This window comes from Cuculus canorus, chromosome 1, assembly GCF_017976375.1.
Source record: "Cuculus canorus isolate bCucCan1 chromosome 1, bCucCan1.pri, whole genome shotgun sequence".
Taxonomy (NCBI): domain Eukaryota; kingdom Metazoa; phylum Chordata; class Aves; order Cuculiformes; family Cuculidae; genus Cuculus; species Cuculus canorus.
Window position 1 is genome coordinate 161,656,401 of NC_071401.1, and position 21,708 is coordinate 161,678,108.

At 38.9% G+C, this 21,708-nt stretch overlaps 1 protein-coding gene across 3 annotated transcripts in view; it reads left to right on the forward strand.

Moving 5' to 3' along the window:
• Positions 1 to 21,708, forward strand: part of NAV3 (neuron navigator 3) — a 553,670-nt gene that overhangs the window by 65,904 nt on the left and 466,058 nt on the right. Inside the window, exon 1 of one of the 3 annotated variants that reach the window (XM_054072783.1) lies at positions 8,067 to 8,178. The exons of the other annotated variants lie outside the window; for them this stretch is intronic. The gene's annotated coding sequence lies outside the window, so the exon portion shown is untranslated. Of the gene's footprint in view, positions 1 to 8,066; positions 8,179 to 21,708 lie in introns of those variants that run through there. 3 annotated transcript variants of the gene reach the window in all.

Below are 21,708 nucleotides of genomic sequence, written 5' to 3' on the forward strand. Positions count from 1 at the left end.
ATACTTCTGAATGAGGCTGTACTGTCTACCTTGCTTCAGCTCTTTTGGTATCATGGAATCATAGAACAGTTTGGGTTGGAAGGGACCTCAATGATCATCCAGTTCCAGCCCCCCTGCCATGGGCAGGGACGCCTCCCACTAGATCAGGCTGCCCAGGGCCCCATCCAACCTGGCCTTGAACACCTCCAGGGATGGGGCATCCACAGTTTCCCTTGGCAACCCATTCCAGTGTCTCACCACTCACTGTAGTGAAAGACAGTATCAGACATCAAATATTGAGAACTATGCTTCTTTAAAGTGCAGTGTATTAGCTATCACTGAATTTAGTCCAGAGAAACAGGGATGGTAAGACCCGGCTGTTTGACCAACATGTGCCCACACATGATCAGTTTAAGTTGCTCTCGACCAGTGTCAGGAGGGTTTTTTTTATCTGCTGTTCACTTAGGACACTTATTGCAGTTTTATCCTTACTCCTAGAAAAAGTGGCTGAAACTTGCATGTCCTGTTTTACTCAGTGTTTCTTTCATGAATCCTATTTTCTAAACTTCTGAATATCTTCCTAGTCATTAGTTGAGCTTGCTTTGGAGGGTTCACATCTTTGTTAAAATGCAGTGATACATAAGGCTGGGCAGGGAGCAGGATTACTCCACATCTCATATATTTTCTGTATTTCAAAGCACCGTCCAGCTTATTTCACGCTTGACATTGGTCCTGCATTTAGTAAGTAGCCCATCCCTACCAATATTAAGAAGGAATTGAGCGGTGAGATTCCTAGGATGTATTTTTATAATACTCAGTCTGTAGGTGATGATGTTTGGTCAAGGCTGTGTAAGGAAGAGATATCTGATCACAACAGTCCAAAGTATGTGTTTATTGTATAACTATCTAGTATTTCCTCAACTTACAGGCTTCCTGAACCAAGGTCATGCCTGAACTCTATTAGATGCTGAATTTTAATCAATGACCTTGCCTAAAAAATTTTCGGACCTATTTTAGACTTTTAACATATGTAACATATGCTACCTCATGTGTCACTGTATTTGGTTTGGAAAAAGTACATTTTTGTGGTGGTTGTTTGTTTTTTTTTTCCCAAACTTCTGTTTGCTAATTTAATTTTATTTGACACATTGTATCTCATTAGAATTAGGGGCTCTGACTTTCTATTTACCTTTCTAGATATCAATGATTTTACAGAATTCTACGTCGCTTTTGTTGTCTTCTCTCCCATGCTCAGACAGTTCTATGATATTGTGTAATCCTTCTAATACAAAAGTCTTTTTCCATTAATTTGTGTTCTCTTTATTCCTCTATTACTAGTCTGAGGCTTTTGTGATGATAGCTAAATACGCCAGAACTCCATGTGGGATTCAAGGTGGGAGCATATGATGTGTATATGTAACCACATGCTGAAGCTTTCTCTTTTATTGTAATCCTTCCTAATATTCTGTGTTCCTTTGTTCAACCATCAAACTCGAGTAATGTGTGTAGTGGTTTTGTGGGCTTTTGGTTATTTGTTTTTTGTAGTGGTTTTGTTTTAGTTTTAAACAGGAACATTTGGTGGATCTAAGCTACTGTTCCTAAATGGTAATAACAAATTTCAAGTCTGTTATTGCCTGTTGATAGCCGAAGCTCATCTTGACTTTGTGCCTTACTATGGCATTCGATTTTCACTTGCCATTTTATTGTACAGTTACTCAGTGCGTGAGATTTTTTTCTGTAGCTCTTCAGTTTTAATTTTTTGAGGATTACTCAGGGTTACTAAACACACTTTCCATGCATATTCCTTCTGCCTTTAGGAGCATTAATCTGTGAGTTGATCTTTCCTTCTATTTCAGGATATCTATGTTTTTTCAGAGCTTTTGAGATGTAACCTCACTGGTTTTGTGACTGCTGTCCTGCTTCTTGATCAAAGACATTTTGTAAACCCATGGGATCACCTTTTATTTGCATGCTAGCTAATTCCTTGAAAGAATTTTAAATATTTTTATCTGTTATGAATTCTCTTTCTAAAGCCATGCTGTCCCTTCACAGATATTCATTTATCTAATGTTACCATTCTTTATTGTGATTTCCAGCAAGGAAACACTGTTGGATTATACAAATGGGGTATTGCACAATAGTTATGACAATATTGTAACAGTTTCACATAAGGACTCTTTCAAATCTCCTGGGTGAGCACTATCTGGTCTTGGGAATTTGGTACTATTTTTTATCAATCTGTTCTACAGCTACTCTACTGAGACATTAGTTTAAGACATTTTCTCATTTTACGTGAAAGAAAGACTTAGCGTGGGATCATTCAAAAATCTCATGGTGCAAATAAGTCTTGCAGCTGTCTATTGTTAACCATACAAGCTTCCTCGTAGTTTTTCCTTTGCTTTATTGTGTTTGAGGAAAAGCTACTATTGCTGCTGTGCCCTTGGCAAATTTTTCTACAAATTCTTTACTAATAAACCTTATTATTTTACATTTAAAGTTGCCAGAATTGTAAGGTGTATTATTTGCATGCTTTCTGTGATCAGTAGCTGACTTCAGTTTTCTTATCAAACAGGCAAACAAGGTGATTACATTGGGTGTGGTATTTCTGTTGGGGTGTTTTTTTTTTTTTGTTTGTTTGTTTGTTTTGTTTGGGTTTTTTTTTGTTGTTTGTTTTTTCTCCTTCTAGACCCTTTTATTTTATCCTTCCTTTTGTTATGGAACATGGGCACAAGAACTGGCCCTTCCCCAGTACTCCTGGACAGGTCATCTAGATGTGTTGTGAGGTACTACCTCCGCACCCACATGGCACATCATGGTGCGAGCTTCACTGGCATCACTGACCCATCTGTCCACTTGCCTGGGATTCATGTTACAGGCCAGATAGCTTCAGCTGTCATGTGTGCTGTAATAAGCCAGAAAATGTGTGAGCTCCTGCTGGGCTTGTATTTGTTTGTGTTTGCTTCTACCAGTGGATTTTGAAATTCTCTCTGCTTTTTCCCGTTTGTTCATTCCCCTTCCTCTCTTTCTCTTCTAGCAAAGTGCAGCCGTCCTCTTCTGACCTAGTCTATGGATGTGTGGTTTTGTTTGGGTTTTTGCTCAGAGTTAGAGGTGGAGGCCCAATTAGCAGATGCCAAACTTCATCTGCTCATTTGGGAAAGTCTTGGCATGTGAGGCCTTTTGCTTCCGAATACTAACAAAAACTGGGGCTTGTCCATGTGTTGTTGGATGCTTTGGGAATATTGGACAAAGCTTGGAAATGTAAGGAGTGAAAACATGACAGAATTAGTGTTCATGAAAGTATGAGTAGGATGTTGTTCTTGACATGGCAGATTACATTAAATATTTAAGTATGGTTCCTTTGTGTTTTAACAGGGACCCACCTGAGTGCACTTCCTTTTTAGCTTACAGTGATGTCATTTTGGCTCCTGACACTTCTTTTTTAATGAAAGTCTGTCTCTGCTTTTAGACATTCAGCAGCTGTTCAGATGGTATTACTTCAAGTATATTATTCTAATTAGAGGAGGTAGACATAAGAAAGATGTGCATAAATACTTAGACTTTTTTATCTAGTCTGATGATGACTTTCAGCACCTTAAAAAATTACAAAAACCCGAAACATCAAAAAACCCTATAAAATAATATTTATAGACAGGCATTATGGGGTAAATTCTCAACTGATGCAAGCTGTCATGACCCTACTAAAGACCAAAGACTTGCTTCAATTTGTGCAAGCTGAAGCTGTGTACTTGTTAGTCTTAAACTATGGAGAAATGTTTAATTTATTTATCACTGTCTGGGCAAGATTTAAGCAGTGAGGGCTCTTTTCCTGCCACTGTCACAGACTGACTGTGTTAAGGCCAGCGGGGCTGCAGTGGGCTCTTGTGGGGTTGCTGAGAGCAATTGTGAGACTGTTGCAGAGAAGTCTTGTTGAGGTCAGGTTGGAGCCAGGACATGTGCCTGCAGTCCTTGGGGAATTCGGTAGCCAAGCTCTTAGAAAGTCTTTGAGCATGCATGAACTCAGACCTTCAGGAGTCTAGTTCTTTGTACTCAATGCAGGTTTTCAGAGATGTAACAGACACTGTCCAGGCAGCAGAGCAGCCTCCTTGCCATTTTGAAGCCTGTGCCCCTCAAACAGCCACTCCCAGCTTAGTGCAGCTGTTGGCTATGTCTACATTAGATCACCACCCCGTTCATGTGATGCAGACTGCGCAACCACGCACACAAGTTTCTTGCTAAAAATCTACATCTTGTCCTGTCTGAGGAGTGTCCAGACCAGGGTTACTGGGATATAACACATCTCATAGTGTGTTTCTGGTTATCCCCCATCCTGGCTGTTCCTCAGGCTTTTCTGACCTCCCCTCCTACTCAGGGTCCAGCTGCCCGTCTTCCATCCAGCATCTGACCAGTTGGTGAGGATGATGCTACTGGACACTGAGGAAAGGAATGGGTGTGGATTGGTTCCACAGACAGAGGAGTCTCTCACGTTGCAAGAAGTGCTCGGGGAACAAGAGGGAATCTTCCTCAGGTGCATGAAGCGCTTTCCTCCCTGCTCTAATTGACTGAAAATGCTAGGGTCTTCAGTCAAACCACTGCCAGCTCCTTTGTTTCCTTTTAGAATGGGTTAAGTAGTGAAATTATTAAATGGGAAATGGCTGGATCTCTCTGCTAAAACAGTCCATGTAAAAAGAATGCATTCTAAAGTAGGCACTGTGGGTAGAATACTTCAGTTCAAATGGCTCAGATAATCAAAGACACAATTGACCAAACCCAGTATTATAGCAGATAGTACAATTAATTGCAAGTGCTGCTTGCAGCCTCATGTATGTGTATAGAAAGATACTTCTCTATGCTTCTTTAAAAATAAGTGCATTATTGCTCCGTAATTTCATTCCAGAGGCTCATATAACTTTGTATTCCTCAATAGATGACTTTTCAAAACCCTTGGAAACTGGATAACTATTCAGTTAATTTTATGGCATATAGAAGCTGGCTGTCTTTCATCATCTGGCTGAAAGTTTCACTACAGAGTTATATTTTATTAGTGCTGTTATAAATGAAGATGCCAAGTTGTTACAGTGTTTTGTGGAAGTGTTTGGTGGAGATCATTAGAGCAAAGTAAGATTCAAACATCTTATTGGCTGAAGAAAGACATGTATTTAGAAGATTAATAATTTGGAGAATATTTTTATATCTAATAAAAGGCTTAGTTAAAAGAGCTACAGTCCTTTGGGACATTCAGATGCTCAGAACAATATATTTGCATTAAAAAATAAATAATTAAAAAAAACCCCACCAAAGACAATTAGGAGTACACTGTAATAAAATGTGAATATATCATGTTTTATTGTTCAATTCTTATTAAACACGTTATGGAAGTGAAGTTCAGTAGAACATACTGTCGTATGAGCCAAGTAAAATATATGTTATATGTCATTAGGTTTTAATCCACGTAGTTTCTGTAAAGCTATTGACCTTTTTAATTAATTTGTCAGGAGAGTCTTGGAAAAAAAATGGAAAAATAACTTTAACTGAGAGGATAAATGTGCTTTGGTTCTGAACTGAAACTTGACTATAAAAATTGCACTTTTCTGCCCAGGAGACCTGATCTCTCTATTTTTAGTCTGTTTCATTCATTAATTTTAATGACTAAAAAAAATTATCTTTCACTCTTTTTTATCCCAATTGGTTAGTAAACTGTCACGTAGCAAAAAATAGATTTTTACTTTGCTTTATAATTAATCATTGAAGTTGATAATTAATCCCCAGCTGTAGGGTCATTTTTTTTCCAAGTTGGGTCAGTCAAATTCCGTACTAGAAATGTAGAAGAATTGCACAGTTTTAACTGTCGATTTTTTTTTTTTTTTTTTTTCTCCTGGTGGAAGTTTGTGTTTTGGAAGCCCTACCTGGATGAAGAATAAATTATCCTGTCCTTCAAAACCCACTATGCTGAGTTTTCCAACTGCTAGGTTTGCACTCCTATGAAATTAAGATAATCTAGTCTAGATAATTGGGGTACTCCCATAATCACTTCCAAGAATGGAACCTCGAGAGACACTTCTTGTGGTGGACCAGTTTTGGGGACTTCAGTGGGCTTTGGACCGTGCTTATGAATACATTCTTAAGTAGCTATTAATGTCATAAATAAATATGCCTCAGAGCTGCTGATTTCTTGAGGTTTTCCTCAGGAGGTGGGGATATGGGAAGGATTGGCATATTCTTGATTATTGTTAAAATCAGATAGTTTCCAATGTCTACTGCTGTTTTGACCACGAATGAGAAACTGCTATAAAGTAAAATGTATACTTGTGTTTTTCATTTATTTTTAATTTAGGCTTTCAAAGCTTTGTGTTTTTCCTAATTTCCTGTTTCTGCTGACCTATTTTGCTAATATGCTTACCATCCTGTTTGTTCATTAAAATGAAGGCTAACTAAATTTACTTTTAGTTTATGCTTACTCAAAGTCTTGGGGAAAGAAGCCATTCTGTTTTCTCATAATATCCTCAAAGGACTATTCAGACGTGATTCCAAGAACGTATATTATGGAGGGATTTATACATGCAGGTGGACTGAATGAATTACATTTAGGACTACTCTGTTATAACTACAGTTGTTCTCCTTAGGCTGTACAGAGGGGATGTGGATAGAGATTGAAAGTGCACCGGGGTTTGCTGCCTTAACACAGCTGCATTATTGTGAAAGGCAGTTGCAGTCTGGAAGTGAAATTTGCCCTCAGGTACGGGGGATCTGCCTTGATGCCTAACTTGCTTTCCTGGAATAGGGTATTTCTAGGTCTGTGGTGCACATGTAGAAGAGGGATGCACTTTAAAGCTGCAGTCTGTCCTTTTCCATTGCAGCATGTGATGGCTGTGCGTGTCCTCCATCCTGCTGCTCCTCAGAGCTCTCAGTTCAGTTCCTGAACATCCAGCTGGGTGGTGACAGATCTGCTGAAGAGCAAGAGCATGTCCACAGAGGATGGGATCACTGCGTGAGTGCAAAGTGTACCTGAAGATATTCCTGTCTCTTGGAGGTCCTGAGTGGTGCACTGAGATTCATGTCGGACAATGCCTGAAAGTTGATAAGTGCATGTGCCTCCTGTTCACAAAATACAAACTGGTTTTCCTTTCAGTATGAAAGGTTCTGAGAAGTGAGCATGAAGCAATGGGGAGGGAATCCCATGTTTTCTTCGATCTGTTCAGGAGATGTTACATCTGCTGCCTGGCTTGTAACATTCAAAGGCCCCTTGGAAACTAGAGTACTGGGAAATGTTTCATCTGTTCCTTATTGGTATTTGGAATATGGAAAAAGGGCAGACCTTAAATTTGATCTTTCTATTCTGTGTCTCATAAAGGTCAACTGTCTACAAATTTACAAAAAGATCTTATTGATTCCTTCTGTGATATTCTTAGGCCGGATAGGGAGTCTCTAACATGGAGAAGTGAAGCTGTTATTTCAATTTATTGGCCCACAGAGAGAAGAATTTAGTAAGATAATTTGTTAGCATGTATGTAGTTAACAGGCATGATCAGTTTAATTTGTCTCAAGTAATATGTGTGTGTGATCATGTAGTTATACAGCTATACAGAATAGAATGGTTGTTCAATTAATACATTTTTTCCATGACAAAGTCTGATTTAGATACAAAACTAAGGTCTAGATGTAAGTGTCCAAAGCAAGAAATTAGTACTTTGATGTGCAGAGATTAGCTTCACTATGTCACTGCCTAACGGCTGAATGCTAGAAAAAAATTCTTCAGTAGCAGAGGTAAGCGCCAGGGAGTAATTAGGGATAAAACTTGCTCTCAGTTATTTCCATTAACTTCAAAATAACTGGAACATGTTTTATGGAGTTGCAGGAGTGTGATTTATAGCCCAAAATATTCTTTTGTGTTCTCTTTAACTGACAGCGATCTATTTCAGGTCTTGTATTTGCCTTTTGGGGCTCTAAAGTTTCTGCCAATGTAAAATTTCTGAAGACTGCACTAATTCTAGGTCTGCTTTTCTGCTCTGATCAGATCATCACTGCTGATGCTCAGTGGCTCAGGTGGCCCAGGTACAGCTGCAAGGGGAAGGCTGCTATGTCTGACCAGCCCTGTCCTTGGCCTTTCCACAGTTTGCCAATGGGTGTGTCATTTCTGAGTTACTGTGGGAGCCAGGAAACTACATTAATTGAAGTCAAGTACTTCCAACAGCTTGGAGAAAGGTGGGTAAGAATAAATGCTTGGGCATTCAAAGGGTAGATTTCTGAACGGTCCTATAATTTCATGATAATTGATAAACTTGATTTGGTAGCTCCCTTTTGTTTTTAAAAATGAAAGTGGATACTTTTGTTCTTTGGAATTAGGTGATAGGATGTTCTGTTTCCAGGAAAACAACAGATGTTATCTAAAACATTTTTAGTAGTGTGAAGAAAGTTTGGTGATAAAAGACTATAATACATATATTAATAACAAAAAGTTAGATTGCTTGATGAAACTCTCATTTTAATAACTAAATCATGAGGATACCTTGTGTTTGTGAATGTATGTACTGGAATTCCATATTAAATTTTGAATATTCAGGTTGGCTTCTACTGGTTTACTTAACTTGCTAATTTCAGCAGCAGTTATTCTCCTATAGCACTTCAGCAAAGGAATACAGTAGGAACCTGACTATGTGCTGTCTAAGAAAAACGTGGAGGACTGGATTCATTCCGGCTCTTGAGCTACCTGTAGAGCTGCCTTGTGTCGTGCAGCTATAGGAATTGTTTCTGTTCTTCAGGCTTGCTATATCTAGATATCTGGGGGATCACTCTAATAAATACCACTAAGAATACCAATGTGTTTTGTTACTGAAACCTAATGCAGTCTGTAAAGCATAACCTGACAGGGTACAACAAGTGCTGTGGGTGCATGGTGTGATGCAAAATGCGTCTGCATGCAAAACATGATACAAATGGAAGGCTCTGATAGTTTATTTGTAAGTAAGGAAAGGAGTTGTGTTAGAGGAAAGCAAGTGTGGTTTGGCTGGAGCCAGGGGGTGACAGGAACAGTGGTGCCTGCTGTGGGAGCTGCAGGGTGGAGGTACGGAGCTTTCCCAGGAGCTAAGGCCACTGTCTTTGCAATTGCAGAAATGGAAATCATGCTGATTGTCCTCTACTTGTTGTGATCTGTTACTTTTGGTCCCACATGTAACTTACCTATAATCTTTTTGTATTTTGATTTTTAGTATGGAGTAGAGGAAGCGAAGAAGTCCCCAGGTGCTTCAGTTAGAGCTCTTCAAATACTAGATTTGAACCTGCATGTTCTGTTATTGCGTACTCGAAATTACAAGGCAGAGCTGTACCTCCTTTTCCAGTTTGCAGATGGCTTCTGGGAAACCGACTCGAAAAAGTAAAGTGTGGCAGATTGTTTTGGCATCCCATTAAAAGTTCAATTCTTTGTTCATCAAAAATTATTCCCCCTTTTTTAAGTTGAATTTGTGAATAGTTTTGGCCATCTTAATGGCATTTTTAAGTGAATGAAAATTTCTGTGGAAACATTCTATCTATATATAAGTGGTTTCTGAGATTCTAAAAAAAAAGTAGGATAATAGATTGTTCTGTGGAAAGAAATGCTCCAAGGTTATTATATGGCAAATGCCCCAGATACATCCAAGTTCTGTACAGGCAGTTTGATAAAGTACTTAGTAATTCAGAATTACAGTAGGAAAACAGAGTTCTGCATAATTCTGCATTAGCCTTCTTAATCTGTTTTGATATGTCTTATTGCAATAGCAAGGCAGTAAAAGCAAGACTTGAACCATGAGCGTTTGGTTCCACTTGTCAGGGGGTTTCTTTCTCCTACTTTTTTTTTTAAAAAAAAAAAAAAAAAGAGATATGTGATACGGTTTAAAAATAAATTCCTTCTTATGGGGTAGGACCAGGATTCTGAATTTGATCAGTAGTTGCTCTGTTTTAGAGGTAGTGTAATCCTTCTAGTTTTACAAGCAAGCTTGGGAGCCTTGACTTGAATGCTTGTAAGTAGTTTGGGCTACTTACAGATGTTATCTTCTCACCCACTGGGCAGATTCTGTGGCTGAGCTGTGAAGGTCCAAGTTTTCTGTCCTCAGGCTGCTCACTGCTCTGCCTCGAGGGGCCCCATTATGGGAGTGAACTTCCACTTAATCTTTTCACATGGATGCAACCAAATGCCAGTTATGTTTAAGGGAATTGAGGTTTAAGGGAGTTGAGGTTTAAGGTGATTTCTTTTGATTTCTCACATTTTGTGACCGACTTCTGATGACAGTGAAAGTGGTGTGTGTTCCATTCAAATGGGCTTTATGTGGTACTTGGTGCATACACTTATGGGTGAAAGGATTAAGGTCTATGTATTGTAAAGATTACAGGATATCTGTTTTCCTCCCTGTTGTTCAAAAACTCAAGCTGTACCTTCTGCAAATCCAAAGTAGCTGCACCTGGTTTGTAAAGGTTAGCTCAATCTTTAAAATGAGAGTAGAAGATATGGAGCTTTATATTCTGATGGTCCATTTGTGCCCAGGAGGCACTGGTTTGTCAATGAAACATATCTGGGCAACCTGGCATCTCCCTGTATATCTAGTTACAGTGCCAGTTGTATACTGGAGGGCTCCTGTCACCCAGTTCTGTTGTGGCCCCTGCTTCCCCCCGGCTCTTATCAGCGTCAGTAATGCTGGGCTCTTGCAGTTTGTGGGTACACAGTTTTCATAGAGCAAGGAGAGTGTGGCTCAGACAGTATGCAAAATCAGTCTTGGTGATTTTTAGCTAAGGAAAGAAATGATCTTGAAAGACTGAGGAAAAGTGACTTGTTTTTGTTTTTTTTCTTTTTTTTCCTTTTATTTCCATCCCCCCCCCCCCCACCAGAATTAATTCCTGGCTGTTAAGAATTCTTTTAAGGGAGGAACAGGTTTCCTGTTTAATACAAAACACATAGCATATTCTAGAATCACTGTTCAATTTTATCCATTCCTATGAAACTCTTTGTTGAAGGCAGAAATTTCTGTAAACAGTTAATTTTCTGTCATTCTCCTTAGTCAAGATCTGCTATAAATAGTATTTCCTCTATAAAAGCCTTTGCCTTGGGTTTGCTATCTTCATTCTTTGTGGTAGCTTTTTTTTTTTTTTCTTTTTTATTGCTCTGAACGTTGAAATAACTTTTTTAGCATTGGAGTACTGATGTTCCACAGAGAAAGGAAGGAAAATTGTTAAAAAAGGATCCTGGATTAATTTTGTACAACACAGATTTTTTTTTTTTTTATGTCAGTCAAAAAGTTAATAATTAAAATTGAACATATAAATAGTCTATAAAACAAAAAGAGCCTACATTCCTTTTCAAAGTGGTAGATATTGCTTTTATTAGCGGTACATGTATCATCAAACCTTCTAAGGCAGATTGGTAGGAGTAGAGGTAGTTGTTGCCTGCGTGATACACATTGGTGTTTTCAGACTGCCATGGAGAGCTTTGATGAGGCAGCACCGCAAGTGCTCCCCGTGTCACATCTATGTGTGGTGTGTGAGGAAATAGTAAGAGTGTGTTAAAACAGTTCTGGAGTTGTGGCTGGTTTGCACCTGTGTGTACAACTGCCTAGTCAAACCACCAGAGCAGTTTTGTCTCACCTCAGCAAAAGCCCTAGATGAGACTGTTTTTAAATATAAATGAGAATATGCTTAAAATGAGAACATTTCAATTGTCAGTTTGTAATTCAGGGGAAGCTATATTTTATTTAAATCTTATAACTATCGATGCAGGCACCTAAGTTAATGTAGAATTATGGCTGAGAATTTAAATGCAAGCAGGAAAACACAGTCAGGAAATTCAAAGTGATGGTTACCAAAGCAACTGTAATTCTTCCCTACTTGTTCTCTAGTAGTGCTGTATGCTTCTCAGTACTTCTAAGCTCTGATGTGTTAATACATACATGCAGTGTAGCTGAGTTACTGTGAGAACCAAAGTTGTGGGTTTTTTTAGATGCAGATCCTTTGCAGAGTACCAGAGATGATGGAGAGTTTTGCTTTAATATTCACTTACTTTAATTATCATAAAACTAGAGTCAAATAATGCCGACAAATAATGGAAAATGAGAACATATAACCTTAACAGTGCAAAATGCATGCAGGTCTTTTAGCTCAGCAGTCAGACAAAAGCACAGGGTAGGAGGAGAGCAGATTTTCACATGATAGAATGTGTTTATCTTCTTGCTCCTGGGAGAGGAAATAAGTTAAAAGATTAGATTAAAAACAGTAAATTAAAAATTGTGGTTATAGCAAATGGGACATGCTTTAAATATAAGGAACTATCTGGAAGAGTTACACACTCTTACCACCAGCACCGGGTTTGCCAAAGAATGGCATTGGGAGGCAAAGCAGGAGTTGCCCGAGATCCTGGTAGACAAAATACCACTCCAGACCAGTTTCTTCTACATAGTGCAATGAGAGCTCCCCCTCCTGTTTTCAGCCTTATCTGAGCTTCTAGATAGTACCGGTAATATTCATTAGCATTTTATTAAAACTATGTGAGGAGCTGTGAAGCCTACACTTTCTGTGTAGCTGAGAAAGGTCTTTTGGCTGAGAAAGAAAGAATGACCCTATGGCACGTTGTGCCTTTGGGCAGTTGGGTTGTGAAAGCAGGTTCTTGAGCTGAGTAAATACAAGACTAGCAGAGATATTCAGTGGAGCAGTTTATTGTTAGTTTTTGTTCAAATGTACAGTTCCTGTAGTCAGGAGGGAAGGTCTTTAAGTATTGTAACCAAAAGGCCTCTGCTTTTTCAGGCTCCTTGCATTTTCAAGACTTCCCCAGCCAACAAACAACCTAGTTCAGTCAGTTGCTGTCTGTGTGCGAAACCCTGCAAAGTAAATCTGAAATAGCTGTGGGGAGAAGGATGCTATGGTGATAGGAAGAAAATAGGGAAGTTTACTAGACAAGATCTTATGCCTAACTCCTTGTATATAAAACCTTCAGCAATTGTATTTGAGCAGTCACATCGCTGTTGTATTAGTTAGGAAACACAACTGAGGTTTATTCCAGTTTCATGGGTTTTATGCCAGATACAGTACCTGATAAAGTGGGAGTATTACAGATAAGGCGATACCTTATCTAGTGTAAAGCAGACGTACAAGTTGAACTGTCAGAATTGTTTGAGCTTTGATTAGATCAGTGATTTGTGTCATGTAGTCCCTTGCAGTTTGGTCCAGATGTTAAAGCTGAATTTTCTATCCTGTCAATTCAAAGTCTGGGAACAGTCATGACAGAAAGTTGGCAACTTAAACTTGCAGGCCGAGTCAGCATTCTTCACATCTTTGCAACTCGCTTTTTCAGTAGGCTAAAGTTGGACAATCTCTTCATCTAGTGTGCAGCACATCCATCATGAAGATAATAAGTTTCATTAACTGTTCAAGTTATTCTTTTGTGTTAACAATCCAGAATTTATATACTCTGATTTGTCTATTTCACCTGTAGAATATAATGTTATAAAGAAGCTCTGCAGCCAGCTTCAACCTTGCCTTTTTATCTGGATCTCAATCAAAATCAGAAAATGCAATATTGAAGTTGTGGATGCTAAATAATATCTAAGATGCCCAAGATTCTTTTGAGTTATTACTGGAAATCGATATCTGATAAACACTATTTGCTTATTTGACTGTGTTGAGTAGATTGCAACCGTCTGAGAAAGGTGACAAACCTTGTAGCTGTGCTGGTAAGGTAGGAAGTGGTTTGTTGTCAGTACATAAGTACAACAAGCTAAAGAATTCTTCATTGAAGTGACATAATCGCCTTAATGCTTCTAGAGTCAGCTTGGGATATCTTCTCCAGAGCTGCTCTTTATGCAAAGTGGATCACCCATTGCTATCCACATTTAGAAAAATATTTGAATAACAGTTGTTTGCTGCCTTGTGACAGGTTTCCCTCCTCTTGATTTATTTTTGGGCATAGCCTCAATCTGTTTCTCCTTGAACAGTGCAACAGAATTAATTCCATAAATAACTTAGTGCTTTTGTGTAGCATATCTAGCAGACAGATTTTTTTTTTCCAGTGGATATATTCTTGTAGGTTGCTACTGTTTTTTGTGTGTGACTTTTGAGTGAAGCCATCATAATCTGATGTTAATTTAAATGTCAAATTAAGAATGCGTCTATGGGAGTCAAGAATCTTACCTCAGCTAATTATTCTCTTGGGGGTCTGCATTCTATGTTAATGAGGTAGAACACGCAAAGGACCAAATAGCTGAACATCAAAGCTGCTATAAATGAACATGCAAGAGATTTAAAACTCAAAAAGCTCTGTACAGCACTTTCTCACACATGTAGAAAAAAAAAGGAGGTACTTGGTTGGCTTAAGGAAGTAATAAAAAATGAATTCAAATCCCAGAATGTCAGTGCAGTGAGGAAAGGCTTCAGCTATCCACAAATCAGGATTCGATGTGCACAGTACAGCCATAAAACTGATGGAGCTATGCCAGTGGGGAAGTGCAATGTAGTATTATCAATTTCCAAAGAGGGATAGGTGAGTCTTCTGAATGGGTATGAAGTTTAGACAACCTTGATATACATTAGGGAAACTTGCAACAAAACTGCTATTACCATCCTCATTTTCATTTTAGTGTTTGGATTGGCAGATTTTTGGATAACCACTGTAAAAAGGACTGTGCATCTTTCATCTGCTTCAACTGGTAAGTGAAACGCTGTGTCTATTCAAGCAGGTTGACCTTGCTGTGGTCCTGCATGCATGTCTGCCACCTTGCAGTCACACTCATCTGATGTGTGAGGTGAGGGAGCAGTTTCCTAGTGGTCTTGAGCAAACTCCATCAAAAGCAGCAGTGTGGGGAGCTATGCTGGCAACCTGCATATTTGAGTAAGATCCTTGTTGTTTTTTACAATTTTAAAGTTAGACGTTTTTGGGGGTTTGGTTAAGAGGGACAGTATCTATCCAGTTTCTGCTGTCATTAGCAAAGATGAGCGAGTTATTTGTAATGGTGAACAAGAGCATGCAGTAATTGAGGTATTTTTGTGAAGGCCTCTCTAAATCACCGAGAAGGGTAATGAGAGTGTTTATGTTCCTCGAGTGTTTTATTTGGTCTGTAGAACATTATAGAATTAAGTGTTCAGTGAGCAATGAACAATTCTGTTTATTGCAATGATATAGAGAAGATTTTGAAACTGGCTATTGCAAAGGATTCTAGAGCATAGAAAAGACCCTGCCAGGTTGGCTGACACCTCCTATAAATCTAAACAAATAATAAAAATAGAAAATGTGTGTTGTGCCAAGAATACACAGACAATAACAATTCACCTGGGAAATACTTTCTGAGTGATACACTGTTTGGTAAATGGCTGATGGGATCAGAGAATAGTTAGGGAATGATGGTGTAGAAAAGGAGGAGGTTTCCTTTGAACTTTAAAATATTTGCCCTTTAGGGCCAGTTAGAAGATTTATCATGAATCAGAAGTGGATGCTTTCTGTTTATTTTGTAAAAAATGAAATAGATAATGAAATAGATAATTCCCTATTATATTGATCAATCATTATAATAAAGTGTATTGTTTGTTATTTTTTAATATATATATATCATAGAATAATCATAGAATCACCAGGTTGGAAAGGACCCACTGGATTATCGAGTCCAACCATTCCTAACACTCCCTTAAACCATGTCCCTAAGCACTTCATCCACCCGTTCCTTAAACACCTCCAGGGAAGGCGACTTGACCACTTCCCTGGGCAGCCTGTTCCTGTGTATATATATATATATACACATGTGTATATTTATATACACACGTATATAAAGTTTTCATTATACACTGTAACAAGGGAGTAGAATTTTGTCGGAGACTTCGGTATTGTTTGTGCTTAAGTAAAACAAAGAAAGACAGCCTTCCCCTGGAAATAAGGACTTTGCTTCATGGAAGCTTAGAGCTGTCCATGAAGGGTAACGGATACCTCTGGACAACTAACATAACGCCAGCATACTAGCACTACTAACAGGTCTTTGAAACACTCCCAGCATTATTTTGCATCATAAGTACTTATAGCAAGACTGACATCTGTATCAATAGTAAAGTATCAATAATACTGCAGAAATATAGGTGCTTTGCAAAGTTTTACTGTAATTAGTAATTGGTAGTGTGGATGCTAGGGATAAATCAAATCATGTTTTTCGTGAAAACTCGGAGGGTATGAAAACCCATCTAAAACCACATTTGAGGTGCCTCAACTTGGCTGGTACATCTCATGCACGTGAATAAATATTTACTCTTGTATTTCTATACTTTGCACCCTAACCTCTCTCCTCTGTTGGCATGGGCCTGTTGTAGATTTTTGTGATGGTTTCCACTTATCGCACGCTATACTTCTCCTGTCTTTCAGCACTTGATGTTCTCACATTAATTCTTCCCCTCCCATTTTCTATTTCATTGCTTCTTCATTATATTCTCATTTCACAGTCTCCAGTGACTTTTAATCCTTCTTTTTCTTTCAACTCCTTCTTAATAATTCTTTGTTTTCTCATGCTTTTTAAAATGTTCTTCTTCCTTCTGCCTTCTCTTTCCTTGTCAAGATGTTTGCCTCTTCTCTGTAGAATCAATATTCACTGGCCCCTCTCTGAACATTTTTTATGTTGCCTTTCTTGCCGTCAGTTTGCAGTTTTCAAATATGCTTCAGCATGCATCTAAGAGGGGAAAGAAAAAAATTCCATTTTCTCAGTGCTGATTATGAACCCTCAGGCATTAGTCCTCTCCATTCTTCTAGTAGCTGGTGCTTTGTGCATACACATGAAGTTACGCTGAGCAACAAGGGTGGCTAATAAAATTCCTGTGCACATTCTGTTTCAAAAAGTAAGTCAGATATGTATTGAGGACTGGAGAGCTGAGAGGGATAATATTAGGTTTATTTTTCCACCTCCTACTTTGAAATAATGTCTAACCTTTCTGCCCTCCTCTGGTAATATGATCTTGAATAAATCAAAACAAAGGAAAAAGGGTCAGGAAATGGAATGAGATCAGATGTGATATATCTGGACTTCTGTAAAGCCTTTGACACAGTCCCCCACAATATCCTTCTCTCTAAATTGGAGAGATATGGATTTGATGGGTGGACTGTTCGGAGGATAAGAAACTGGTTGGATGGTCGTATTGAGAGAGTTGTGGTTAATGGCTTCAAGTCCAGATGGAGATCCATGACAAGTGGTGTCCCTCAGGGGTCCGTACTGGGATGAGTGCTGTTTAATATCTTCATCAATGATACAGACAGTGAGATTGAGTGCATCTTCGACAAGTTTGCAGGTGACACCAAGCTGAGTGGTGTAGTTGCCACACCGGAAGGACGGAATGTCATCCAGAGGGATCTGGACAAGCTGGAGAAGTGGGCCTGTGCAAACATCATGAGGTTCATCAAGGCCAAGTGCAAGATCCTACACCTGGGTTGGGGCAATCCCAAAGTTCAATACAGGATGGAGGATGATGTAATTGAGAGCAGCTTTGCAGAGAAGGACTTGGTGGTGCTGATCGATGAGAAGCTCGACATTAGCGGCAATGTGCGTTTGCAGCCCAGGAGGCCAACCGTACCCTGGGCTGCATCAAAAGAAGTGTGGCCAGCAGGCTGAGGGAGGTGATTCTGCCCCCCTATTCCTCTCTTGTGAGACCTTATCTGGACTATTGTGTCCAGTTCTGGAATCCTCAGCATAAGGAGGATATAGAGCTGTTGGAATAGGTCCAGAGAAGGGCTACAAAGATGATCAGTGGGCTGGAGCACCTCCCGTATGAGGACAGGCTGAGGGAATTGGGGTTGTTCAGCCTGCAGAAGAGAAGGCTCTGAGGGGACCTTATAGTGACCTTCCAGTACCTGAAGGGGGCCTACAAGAATGCTGGGGAGGGACTGTGTACAAAGGCTTGTAGTCATAGGACTAGGGGCAATGGATATAAACTGGAGAGGGGCAGATTTAGATCAGGCATAAGGAAGAATTTCTTCATGAGAGTGGTGAGGCACTGGCACAGGTTGCCCAGGTAGGTTGTGGCTGCCCCATCCATGGAGGTGTTCAAGGCCAGGCTGGATGGGGCCTTGGGCAGCCTGATCTAGTGGGAGGAGGGTTTGGGGCGGGGGGGCAGGGGGTTTGGAACTAGATGATCTTTAAGGTCCCATCCAATCCGAACTATTCTATGATTCTATTATTCTATGAGTCTATGATAGCTATTACACGAAAGAATGAAAAAATCCTGTTGTTTGCTATTGAGGCAAAACTGTATCCATGATTCTTTTAGTTTCAGTGTTTTTCTAGCCATGCAAGCTGCTGTGGATGAGCCAGACCTTTAGATATTCCATATGCATAGAATATATTTTGCACTATTGTGATATAGAGTCGTACTTAACTATGTAAGATTCCTCTCAGCGATCTCTTTACCTTGCAATTCAGTGAGTGTGAAAGGAGAGGTAGGGTTTTTTCCTTTTCATTTTTCCTTTTTATATGATTACATTTTAGTCTATATATTTTACATGGTCTAAATCTCTGTTCATTTAGCATTATCTGTTGCAAGGATCTGAAAAATATGAGCGACTCAGAGCTAGGTTGTTAAATCAAAATCTGTAATTTTTGTTTTCAGTTTTCAGGCACCAGTACTCATGTAATTAGTTGCTCCAGAATGGTTAGCAGACCAGAAGCATAAACTGCTTCAAGCAGGTTTAGACTTACTAACAGAAGTTTACAGCAGATAATGACACCCTCATTCAAATGTAACCCTTGTCTTGGAGGCCTTAAGTTGAAGGCTGCTTGGAGCTGGCATTGCTTTATACATGCACTGATCTATATTTTGTGAACATCTACTATTGGATTTTGTCCCTCAAACAATGCAGACTGAATTCTGATGAACTCTTCTGCAACCATTGCATGTGTCGTGCCTCTTGCTTAACACATATTGACAAATCTGTGTTTGTAGGCTACAAGATAATATAGGAGCTTTCCCTTCAATTTCTTTAGTTTTCTGACTGAGGTGGGCTAAAACCCACCACAGATCCTGGGATTTAAGAAAAAACATGGGGTTCACAGCACTGGGGTGATGTATGTTGAGTCTGGTTTCCAAGAAATATGAACATCTATATGGTTCGTTTTCTAAAAGTACAGGCTTTCTTCTTCCATGGCAGTGCTGAATAGCACAAACTAGAGGTTGCACAGGATGTCTTCTCACACGCCTCAGCCTGCCCTTCATTCTGATAGGAAACAGCATGTGCGTGTATTGATCACAAGGTGCTTTCTCTTCTTCGCAGAAAAAAGATTGTATTCGGAGCTTCTCTGTGGTGAGCTTTCTGTAATTTTGGGTGTAGCTACAGTTGTTTGAGATCCACTAAGATGTGTTTTTTTGAACACTAGTTTTTCTGTAAGCATTGTGTGGCCTAATATTGATCATGGTTGTTTCCTCGTGTCTCTGAGGAAAGGTGGAGGTCCTCACACTCTCCGGAGTGGCAGATCTTTTCCTATCGGCCCCAATAAGACAAACTACAGCTCTTCATCCTTGCTTAGGGGTGAAGAGATTGTGAGTTGATCCGTAGGATGAGAGTCATCAGGATTGCTGCCCTGGCTCTTTAGCAGTCTCATTTGAGTCCCACTACTGAGCCCTTATGGACAGGCTTCAGCTGAGCTGAGCACACTAAGCATGTGCTTAAATTGCCAATACTGTCTGCTCTGGTGCTGACCTGGAGTGAGAGTACCATCTCCTGCGATATATAACGATCCATGGATGTGATGCAGCCTCTGAGGGGATCTGTCATGGTCTCTGCTATGATTAATTGATGCTGTGAGGCATGAAATAGCATTTGCTTTCTCTGCTACAGGTATCAGATGGTGTGCTCTTCTTATTGCTCCAGTGGTATGATAAACAACTGTATTTCATAACTGACATTTCCAAACAGGTCCAGCTTGTTGAACTGAAACCAATTAACACAAAGTTTAACCAGCAATGGCATATAACTCTAAAGCTAATTGATTCTAATGGTGAAAACCCAGCTTAAGAATGATTTGGTGTCTGGAGCACTAATACATCATAAGCTTTAGCTTAGTTTTCTGTAGCTCTGCTTACCCGGAAGAATATCAATTTTTGACCTTTATTTAAAATGAGATTACTTAAAGGTGATCATGAGTTGAACACAGAAGGAATACAGTTAGAAAACCATCTCTTCAGTAAGCTGGGAAGAACTAGGGGTCTGTAATAGCTGGAAGATGCACCCATAAGCAAATAAATGAAATCTTGTTTTCAGTTAGCTGATTTTCACCGAAGCATATTTTAATAGGCTGAGAAGAAATTGGAAATGGTCTCCAATTCTGGCAAACAAATTATTGCAATGAGTTTACTTTTCAAGACAAAAGTCTTGGACCAAAGCCCTTAGCGCTGAGGAAACTTTCAAAAACTGATCTATGAGATTCCATCATGATGGTTTGATTGATTCTCAGTACTTGTTGCCCTGACTTTTTGCAAATTTTTCTTTTAAATCAAAAATTACTTCCTTGCTTTTCCTTAGGCAATGAGTCTGTTAAGGGCATTTCATAAGCAAACAACCTTACTTTGTTCTGGAAAAAGTAATTACCTGTTGTCAAGTACAGGTAACATATGACAACTCAAGTATCTAATATATGCACTGCACATGCTTGGCTTTGGAGAAGGAATACTTTTGTTTCATAATGGAAATCCTGTAACAATAAAATAGAAGACTCTATATACATAGATTGCATCAGCTTCAGACTTTGTCATTTGCTTTCTTTGCTATTTTTCTGTTGGCTTTACTCATGTTTCTCCTATACTGAGTCAATTATTTGTTTTACCTTTTAATAATAAAGTAATATATAGTAAAATAAATTCTTATCTTATTAAATTTCTGTAGCTCGAATCCTTCCAAGTTTTCCAGTGTAAGGCTTGTTGAGATGATTACATTAATAATACATTACTATAAAAATTAAAGTGCATCACAGAGAACATGCTAATAGGTTTCATTGGTTTAAACTTGTAAATGGGTGCTAGCAATCAGAAGCCAGGTGCAAATCTGACTTCAAATGAACTGATAGTGATAATGGTGACAAAATCGACGGCAACATTCATAGTTCTGGTGTTAAAAGGAAGTAAATGTTAAGTGTAATGAAGTTACTTAGAATTAAGCTTGAATTAAAATGTGAAGGTCACACACTGGACTTTTGCAGAGATGCTCTTTTTTTTGCTGTTAAGAATTTTAACCTCAATTAAATAGGAAGGTGTGAAAATACTATATTTCCCTTTGAATTTAGTTTGATACCTTAACATTTAGAAATAATTATGGGGTAAGAATGTATCATGGTGGAAATAATTTTCTTAAGAACAAATTTAGATTTCAAGGCATCACAAGAACAGTGAATATTTAGAACCACTTAAAGGCAGTGCTCTGCTGTTAGGTATTGTTAGCCTTACCGCTTCCAGTTGCAGACAATGATACTGTTCTCTAAAAACATGGATAATGTGAATATCCCTCATCTTCTCAAATAAAACGAGCAATCAAACAGAAAGCCTAGTTGTAATTGATATGCAAGGGTTATTTTGTTTTAGTAACTAGGAATGTAGTGTGCTTTGTAGAGATCTGGAGTCCTGTTCATATCTAGGGGTCTATTAAGTTCTGAGACATAGATATTCTGTAACCTGACTTTGCACTTGAAAGTGACTTCTACCTTTCAAACTTGCGTATGAGCTGCTGTTAAAATTTAGTCTTAAGGACAACTTTTAACAATTAGTATTGCA